This window comes from Glycine max, chromosome 11 (genome assembly GCF_000004515.6).
Source record: "Glycine max cultivar Williams 82 chromosome 11, Glycine_max_v4.0, whole genome shotgun sequence".
NCBI classification, from domain to species: Eukaryota; Viridiplantae; Streptophyta; class Magnoliopsida; order Fabales; family Fabaceae; genus Glycine; species Glycine max.
In genome coordinates, this window is record NC_038247.2 from 36,716,758 (window position 1) to 36,727,226 (window position 10,469).

A 10,469-nucleotide genomic window follows, 5' to 3' on the forward strand; every position below is an offset into this window, starting at 1 on the left:
CAGGGTTTGGCTCATGAGGTGTTTGTGAAAATGACACAATGAGTTTGTTCTTATCATTCATTATTTGTTCTATGGAGAGTGGGGGTTGCAATTTACAAATGGGTGTAAACTATGCAAAGCATAAAATGATTTATTTTTGAAGAAGGGGATGGTGGGGGAGGCGTAGGAGGTGTTTGATGAAATGATTTTGGCAGTTTTTTAACTATCAAAAAATTTAAATTTAATTTTGAAATAAATATTGACGATTTTTAGCCACCGCAAATCGCGCTATCAAATATTTAACAGACACGTCATCATTTAACTGATGACAAAGATCTAAAACAAAAATTTTCAAATATCAGGAAGCTGATTCGAAGGAAAAATTTATCAGAAATTAAACGCAAAAGTTGAGTATATACCAGAGATCAAAATTATATTTAAGCCTTCATTTTTAATTCCCAAATTTGTTTAGATAGCCTTTACGGACCCAAAAATAAAATAGAAGGAGCTAGAGGACCATGCAATAGCTCAGGACTCTGACTCTATTTAACTCACTTAGGTGAATTCAACTTGTTTTTTGGTTTATCTTTTTCTTTGATATTCTCAAGTTCTATATGCATTGCGTTAGTTATCTAAGACTATGTAATTTGTATATGATTCTTGTTTACTTTTTGTTATGTGCATAGGTCATGATCCGATAGCATAGCAAATCAAAGTAAGCCATAAAGAATCATGTATTAACATAATGGGATTTTGTCTTTGTGGCATGGCTTCTTAAGTCTATATAGTTTGATAGTTATAGTCTTTTAAACACTTTTTTTTTGCACGTTCGCACCTTTTTTATTTCTTTCTTTCTTTATTTCTAGCAAACATATAAATTGTTAGTGCAAGAACACTCTATCTCACACACACTCACAACACAATATTTTATAAAAGTTGAAAAAGAAAAAGAAATCAAATTGATAGTGCACTCTATTGCACACTACTACACTCTATTTTTTACTAGTATACACATAACAACTTTTATACACTTGACCTAAGTCCAACTAATACCAACTGTCACACTAACAGTTTGGGCTCTAACAAATCTATAGGCAGGCCCATTAACTAATATAACTGACTTGACCACTAACTAACAATAACAATATGAATTACTTACAACATAAATATTTATATAATTGATTTATTATTTCAAGTTTCCCATGTAAGTTAACTAAATAATAACGAAAAAAAGGGTTTAGGATCCTATGGAGTTTTAAAAAAGAATTGCAACCACATGCAGTATTAATCCCATTTCCTGTTTGAAGTTTACACTTTTCTGTTTCTGCATTATATGAGTTTTACATATTTGTTCTTTAATCAGAGTGGAGGGCGTCAAACACCCTTTAATCATTTGATATGCAAGCTTCCTAGATGCCTTCTTGATTTTGCTAACAATCCCATAGTTTTGTATCAGGTATGGTTTTTGAAGCCTCTTTTCTTTTATTGAAGTCTTACATGCTTACATGAATAAATTAGGGATAAGTTTTGTTTTTGAATGAATTCGTCAAAGTTGTGTGATGTACGAATTTATCTTTTTTTCAATTATACTAGTTTGTTTTACAGTTTAGAAGCTCTCAAGGCTGCTGTGGTCGAGGAAGTGATATGATAATTGCCTCTTCAAGTTGAATGGAATGATTAATTGCTCTTTTTGATAGTGACTTGTAAATAAATAAAATTCTTCTGAGGTTATTTGTTTTTAATCAAGTTTATGCTAATTAAGATTAAATTTGGATTATAGATCATGATGAAGTGATGATGGATAAAGAAACATGAAGAAAAGGGGCAAAAAGACAGATTTCAACATGTGTCTGTGGAGAGGCAACTGACGCTTAAGCGCCAAAAGACAGTGTCTAGTAGAGAGGAAGAGTAGCTGGCGCTTAAGCGCTGGTCAGGAGGCTGTTAACAAACACGATGACTTAATTTTGGCACATGTTGTATTCTTTTTAAGAGATTTTAGTGTGTTGGCTCTGACACTTTTCATTCTGCACAATTCTCAAAACCCTTTTTGCTTTGATAGTGACCTGAGAACTCCTCTCATGGCTTCTCCTCTTGAAACCTTCATTTCTCCATGGAATTTCTGCATCTTAATGGTAAGGAGTAGCTAAATCTAGAGTTGTTGGGGTTGGATCTAGTGAGACCCACTCATGTATTGCTTGTAAACCTTAACTCCATTCTCATTTAATATATTGTTTTTTCTACTTCTATGCTTAAATTGCTTTATGATTTGATTACCTATGATTTGTGTGAGTTAATTTGTGGTTGGGAGGATCTTTTTAACTCTTGGACTGAAGTAGAAAAGTCATTGAATCTAGACCTAGGAATGGATGTAAATTTAATGATCTCATTTTATGCTTATGATTAATGCAAATTCCTCTATTAACACCTTCTAAGGGATTAGGGGGTTTAGTGTTGGAATTTGACCTCAATTATCTAAGGAATTGGAAATTGATGAACTATTGCATGGAGATATATTGAATCAGTGTATGAGTTTATGTTGATTCCATTATTGTTATGATACATGAGAGGTTGTAACTCACGAAGTCCAGCCCCGACAACGTTTCCTTATCGTTTTGTTAACTAAAATTTTACTGCATATTACATATTTGATATAAAAAAAAGCCTTATTGTTCTTTAAATTCCTTGTTATTGAATTTGATGATAGAATAGGATTAATGTTCACTCAAATCATCTTGGAAACTTAATTCTTTATTCATTAATTTTAGTTGACAAATTGTGAACAAATGCTTGATATTATGCGAGTCCCTCGGAAAAATGATACTTGGACTTTTCATTTTATGTTATTTGTGTGATTTGATATGCTTGCGAAATATTGTAACATGATACTTATTTTTCTTGGGTTTTTAGAAGTAAGGATTAATTGCCTTACTTAGAACTGAGAAGAATTTAATTTTTTTTTCATTGACATTGGCAAAACATTTTTATTGCAGGCTATGCTAAATTTCAAAAATGTTTCTGAGGCTGAGTTAGGCCTCAAAATTACACTTTCTGAAGAAGCTGAGCCACTCGACACTACAGGCCCCTTGGCTCTTGCCAAGGATCTGCTGTTAGATGCTTCTCGGGAACCTTTTTTGGTTCTAAATGCATATATTACCAACGACTATCCACTGAAACAAATCATTGACTTTCACATAGAACATGATGGAGAGGCTACTGAGTTGGTGAGTCAGGTAATATATATTTATATTTATGTATCATATTAGATTTTTTACTATTTTTGTCCTTCATCTACTTCATAAGGCTACTGAACCATCAAAATATTGTGTGGCTATTATGGATCATATCACTGGATTGGTTCAGAGTTTTCAAGAGATACCACAAAAATTTGTTGGTAACAGAGTTAATGCTGGAGTGTACTTGATGAACCCCTCAGTATTGAATAGAATTGAGTTGACACCTACTTCTATGGAGACAAAGGTGTTTCTAAATACTGTTGCTGATAGAAAGTTATATGCAATGTTCTTGCCGCATGAAGGATTCTGGATGGAAATTGGAGGACAAAGGGACTAAATTTTTGGAATGAAACTCTGCTTGAATTGGCTGAGGAATAAATCTCTTGGTGAACTGGCCAATGACCCTCTTATTGTAGGGAATGTGGTTGTACATGCGACTGCCCAAATTCGTGAAAGATGTCTCATTGGACCTGATGTTGCAATCAGTCTTGGTTGTATCATTGAGAAATGAGTGAGGCTCAAATCATGCACAACTATGCAAAGTACTCGTGTTAAAAAGCATTCTGTCATATCCGAGAATATCACTGGGTGGCATTCCACTGTTGGGGAATGGGCTAGTGTATATCAGTGTATCATTCAAGAAGGAGCGCTTGTTGGTGATGATATTTTAGTCCATGGTGCTTCCATTTCAAGGTTGCATCCCCAGCTCGTAAATAACTATTGATATGCATATGCAACAAAGAGTATTGCTACGTCACTTTTTTTTACTGCTACTTCAGTTTTGTTGTTGTATAAATAGTCAAGAACATCCTCTGAGAAATGCGAAATAATTGTTCCGATTGCTTGCTATAGTAGTTATTTTTACCTATACCTGCATAACAACCAAGGTTGGTCGACGACTACTAGTAGTAATTAATATTTGTGTGGAATTTGGTGCTTCACAAGATTATTGATGAGAAGCAAAACGCTTTTGTGGGGGGAAGAAACATGCTAGATATTGTGCTTATTGCCAACGCATGGTGGATAATGCAAAGAGGAGGAAGCAAAATTGTCTTGCCTTTAAGGTTGACTTTGAAAAGACATATGATTGTGTGTCTTTGGAATTTTTATTTTACGTGATGGGAAGAATGACATTTAATTCAAAGTGGATATCATAGATAGCAGCTTGCTTGAACTCCTTCAATTTCAATTTTGGTAAACGGTAGCCCAACAGAGGAGTTTAGTCTTGTGAGAGGTTTGAGACAAGAGGATCCTATTGTCCCCTTTTTGTTTCTCATTGTGGTGGAAGGATTGAGTGACCTTATGTGACAAGCTTTGGTTGGTGGCATCTACTAGGGGTACAAAGTGGGGAAACTTAAAAGAAAATTTCTTTGTTGTAATTTGCGGACCATACACTTTTCTTTGCAGAGAAATCTATGGAGAATGTTATGTGCATGAAGGCAATGTTGAGGTGTTTTGAAAAGGATTCGGGGGTTAAAGATCAATTTTAGCAAAAGTAAAATTGGTGGGATTGGTGTGGGATCATCTCTCATCCAAAACTATGCAAGCATTCTTAATTGTGATTCTATGTCATTACCTTTTGTCTATCTTGGGATACTGATTGGGGCAAGCCTCAGAAGAGAAAATATGTGGGGTCCTATCCTAGAAAAATGTAGGATTAGGTTAAGCAAGTGGAAACAAAAAACACTTTCTTCTGTGGGCAGGGTTATCTTAATTAATTTGGTTCTTTTTTCTCTTCCTCTTTTTTCCCTCTCTTTTTAAGGATTCCTAGAAGGGTGGCTTGTAAAATTATTAAATTGCAAAGGGACTTCCTATGGGGGTGGAGAGAAAGGGAGGAGAAAAGTGCCATGGGTAAAATGGTAAGATGTGTGTAAACCTAGGGAAGTAGGTCGTTTGGGCATAAAAAACATTTTCCAAAAAAATGTCAAGGTTTTCATTTGAAGAATGTTGTTGGATAGATTTCCGAGGATGGATAATCTAAACAAGCGAGGGATTATATTACAAGGGGAGGAGGCACTGTGTTCATTCTGCAAAGAAGCCAATGAGACGTTGGAACATTCCCTGTTTAAGTGTAAATTTGCCATAGATGTTTGGAATGCTTGCTATAGATGGTTGGGATTATTTTCTGCTATGCATAAGAAACCGATTCAGCACTTCATGATCCATGATTGCAGTTGGCTGGGAAGTCACAAAAACAAGGTTTGGAAATCTGTTTGGGGAGCGACGGTGTGGGCATTGTGGTGTCATAGAAACAATCTTATTTTCGGTGAACAATCTTTAGACTTGGACTCTGTTGTTGAAACTATTAAATTCAAGTCATGGCTTTGGTTGGAATCTTATGTAAAAGCGTTTCATTTCTCTTTCTTCGAATGGTTCTCTAACCCAATGTCAAGCCTGCAATCTCTATGATGGGATTGTCGAACACCGGACTTGTTTCTTCAGTAGATGGGAGAGCCTCAGATTAGTTTGTAAAAGGAATTGGGTTTATGTTACACTTTGATGTTGTATTTCGTTATGGTCATGTTGTAAAGGGTCACGAGTGGATAATATGTGTGCTGAAAGTGATGTCTATAGATACAAAATCTCACGTATAATGTTTTTTCTTGGGAAACTATTGGGGAGGGACACAGTCAGATGTGACCGGTGAATGTTTTCTAAATCATGGTATCATTGGTACCTCTTTATTAATAATATACATGCTTGGTGATAAAAAAAAAATATTTGAGTGGAATTTACATTTTTAATTATATTTTCGTTGCTTGGGAGGCCTACTGCAAAAGTTACAAGAAACGAGAGATAAGGGGAATATCGACATTTATATCAGCCAATTTTTTATTTTTAGATATTGTATTTACATCTTTTATACTCTTTTCTAAATAGTTGCTATAAAATTATTTGAGTATTTGTTTAATTATAAAATATAATATTAATTATAATTTCATTTAATAATTATTAATATATTTATGAAATGCCTAAATATATATTTATGAAATATACTAAATTTCTAATTCAAGTCTAAATTACTAACAGCCTACCCGTCATTAGTATTGTAGGAGATAGTGCACTACTCCAAATTTTATTTTTAGAGATAATTTTTCAATGGCAATACACTAATTTGTTATCTAATCTTTAGTAGGCTAATAATTAATCCTTTTATTAGTTACGTGGCCAACTTAAAATATTAGGTGTACTTAACAATTTATTAAAAAAATAAGGAGTAAAAGTAAAACTTAGGGCGAGAGATAGGTCAGTCGGATCCGGATCCCCTCCCATTAACAATGAGTCAATGATTGGAGAGTCTCCAATTTAAAAGACACATACCTTTAGATTAAATCTGTGGCTTAGATCTATTCGGCTAAACTCCCTGTTTCATTAACTCTCAAACCCAAACCCAGATATTTTGCATTCCCCTTAAACTCATTGTTTCATTTTTATTAAGTCTGAAACCTAATTTTGTTTTTTCCCTTTCCATATGGAGACTCGTATCCAGCTTTTGGCCGGTCTATGCTAAGGGAACAAGTAACAATCAGTCAAAATTATTAAACTTAAGAACTTAACGAGAGTTTTATAAACTCAACTAAATGATTCAATTCATAAATTTGTAAGAATCTACTTTATGTAAAAATAATAATAATATATATATATAAATAACATATTAATTAAACATTTTAATAATATAATAAAGTAAAATAGTAAATAATAAATTTTACAATATTTAAATAATCAAGTCTAGTAATATATTATTATTAGATAATAACTTATAGGTGTTATAGTAGCCGTAGAACATTCTCATGGAGGATGAGAGTTTGATGTTATTAAAGAATAAGAATTTGATGTTATTACAGGTGAAAAATTTTCGATTCAAAAACAATACACTAAATGGAGATATGTTGAACATTAAACAGAAAACAACACAACATGACTTATGTTTTAGTTTAATTTTTTTAACTCGTTCATTCGATAATAAACTCCAAAGTTTACTTAGAGTTTATCAATTTTAGCTAGAGTTTACTAAAAAAAAAATTTACATGCGAATCAATTTATAGAGAATAAGTAAACTCATACACTCATAAAAACTAACCAGTTCACTCGAGAATTTGATAATCATACAATCAGCAATCACCTAAATCAATGGGAGCCGAGGAGAAGTATCATGGTGCTGAAATGTTCACTGAAGATATATTAATATGGTTTTCTTCTTTCCATGTAGCTGCTATGCAATATTCTTCTTCCCGATGAGCGTTATTTTTATGCGGTAATGCTAAAGAGACCATCGAAGGACCAACAAAGGATTCGGAATAATAGAGATTTACAGCACAGTGTCGTCCGTGGGCTTCAAGATATTCAAAATAACATTCCCATCTCATCTTAGCAAACTTGAGCGTATTTTGTTGCCACACAATCAGTCCCATATGTCAAGTGAACTTGTTTGCTGCTGAATTTAATTAGTTTCATAAATGGAAGTGTTAGGAATATCATGGTTTTTGAATGGTGATTTTGGTGAACATTGTGAATTTGACCCTCAACGAAAATGAAGGAAATTGTGGTTCCTAGTAAATGACGTGTACTGGATACTAAGGTTATATTTTCTTTTTGAACAAATTACAGTGATGTCTCCTTCATTTTTCAGACATTTCTTTGGCACTCCTTTATCTATGGGTGTTAACTTTCGTTAATTTTTTAAAAGTAAATAATGTATATATCCTCGGTCTTCTTGTCTTGGCCGTTTCCAAAGCCCTCGGCAAGATCTGGTGGTCTTCTTGTCTAACGACGGAGAACTTGAAGTTTGTGAAAAATCAAGGTCGTTGATGCAGCCATGTCACTGCTTTGCAGTTGCAGAGACTTCTAAAGAGACGCTCAACACAACAAAAATGTTCTGATCGATGATTATTGTTGGGTAAAAAGTGAGTGTTGTTGTTGTGGTTGTGGTTGTGGCGTGTGCAATCATGGTTCTGTGTGAGAGTCCATGTGAGTGCCTTGTGTTTATACGGTTGAAGCTTTTCTTATCCTTCCAATTTTCCCAAAGGTATTTCTTTTCGTGTCTTCTTTTGCAAACCTCATTTATGTTTGCATTCACTAATCACTATCATTCTAGCATGCATGCATGATATCGATTCTAACAGCGGGTTGAAGAGGTGCTTCGGGCTACGGAGTACCATGCATGCAGAGAGTGGGTGAAAAATGCATGCGTTGGTGAAGTACCACTTCACATTCATGTTTATATGATTCTCGTAATTAATTTGACCAATCTTAATTGTAGAGACCTTATATGTTCTAGCTGGTTGGTGCTCATTTCACATTTTGTCTTGAGAACAATTTTGTATTGCTTCTGTCTCTCTTTTCTTAATTACGTTTCAAAATAATTATCATCTATTTTATACATATCAAGAAAATTAATAAATAGATAAAAAAATTGATAATTTTATAAATTAATCTTATATATAATTATTGTTAACTCATCGACAAATGCATCAATTCGTTCAAATAATATTTTAAAACAGTAAAAGAATGTTAAATTTACGGGTTCAAAGTGTTTAGAATTTATATATGTCCAATTTTAAGCGATTAATGAATTAAATTCAAAAGTGATGGAATAACACTAAGAAATGTAAATTCAACATAAAAAAGAATGATAATTTTATAAATTAACCTTATATAATTATTAATTCATCACTTAATTATATAACTGATTTTTTAATTATAATTATATCCTTTAATTATTAAAAAATTCAATTAGATTAATCAATTATTAAAAAACTCAACTAAATCCTTTAATGATTTAAGACACTACAATTGTGCTCTTTAAGTCAATTTTGTTAGTTTTATTGATAGAAATTTTATAAATAATTAAATATTTTTACATGATATAAAATTGTCTTTTTACATTTGTTATATTGCAACCAATATAAAATGTTCTTATTTTTTCATCAATTACTTTGGAAATTGATGAAAAATTTATTGTTATAAATCAGTTGTATTGATAATAGATATAAAAATATTTATTTCGTCAATTAGACTAATGAAATCGATAAAAAGATACAATTTAGTATTTTTAATAATTAGAGGATTTGATTGAACTTTTTAATAATTTATAGATAAATTAAAATTTTAAATTTAATTATAATTAAGAATTCAATTACACAGTTAAACCTTAATTCATTTATAAATTTTGTTATTGATGATTAATATTATAAGAAATACAATATATAAGTGAACAAAATTAATATTACATTCAAAAAGATAAAATGACAAATCGTAGAATTTTTTTTTTCTTACACAAAATTTACAATGAGAAAGAGAGAGTACTGTATTATTTATGTGATATTATATTAACATTTTAACAATTTTGCGGCGGAGTAAAACCTAAGCTGCCCAATGGCCAGATTTATAATGACTTGCTTGCTATTCTGCAAAAGGAAAAAACCAAAAGTCAACGTGTAGTTTGGTTAATTACATGAACCTCCTGATGGCTTTGACTGCAATCTAAAGAAAACAGAAAAGAAAATTTTCTATATGACCACCATTTCTTATTTTCACAAAGCAGTATTTTATGTCTAAATCTAAACCCACAAACTTTTGTTGCAGTATATGCAGGAATAATAAATGAAATAATCCCGTTATTATGTGAATTTCTGAATCAAGTTCATTATACCCCGGATATGAAGTCAAACTTTACTGGTTCGGTGCATGTTTATTTGTAAAAGTTATAGCTTCAGCTTATAGGGATATCCACTTATGTAAGGGATGAATATGAACAATAAATGGAATCTAAACGGACTTGATACCATGAATACTTCCTACCTTTTAGGGATCTTTCAGTTGAAGCAAAATTGAAGTCTTTTGCTCATTTTTGTCAATTTTTTTTAATGAAAAGTTAATTATAGAAAATTTACATGAAAATCTAAAACAGTTTTACTCAATTATTTAATCATAAACTATAGTATATGTGTATAATAAGTATTTACTCAATTTTTTTTTAGTGTAGTCTCAGTTAAAAAGGTACAAACTTAGTTTGTTTGTCAATAATTTGAGTTAAGTTGTGTTAGGAAGCAAACTAATTCAGTAACTCACTTAGAAACGAGTGAGTTCTTGTTAGCTCTTAAATTTTTTATTACATTTCTACTTGTATTCAGGATATTATTATCAATAAAATGAAGTGATCATGATATTTTTTTAATAAAAAAAGTATATTGACATTTATTATAAATATTTTAAAAATTATATAAAAAGATAATTTACAATTCATTGACAGTAATT

General features: G+C 31.8%; 1 pseudogene; it reads left to right on the top strand.

Moving 5' to 3' along the window:
• The first annotated feature begins 1,188 nt into the window (after positions 1-1,188).
• LOC100793372 (probable mannose-1-phosphate guanylyltransferase 3) lies at positions 1,189-4,061 on the top strand (annotated as a pseudogene).
• Positions 4,062-10,469: the final 6,408 nt, after the last annotated feature.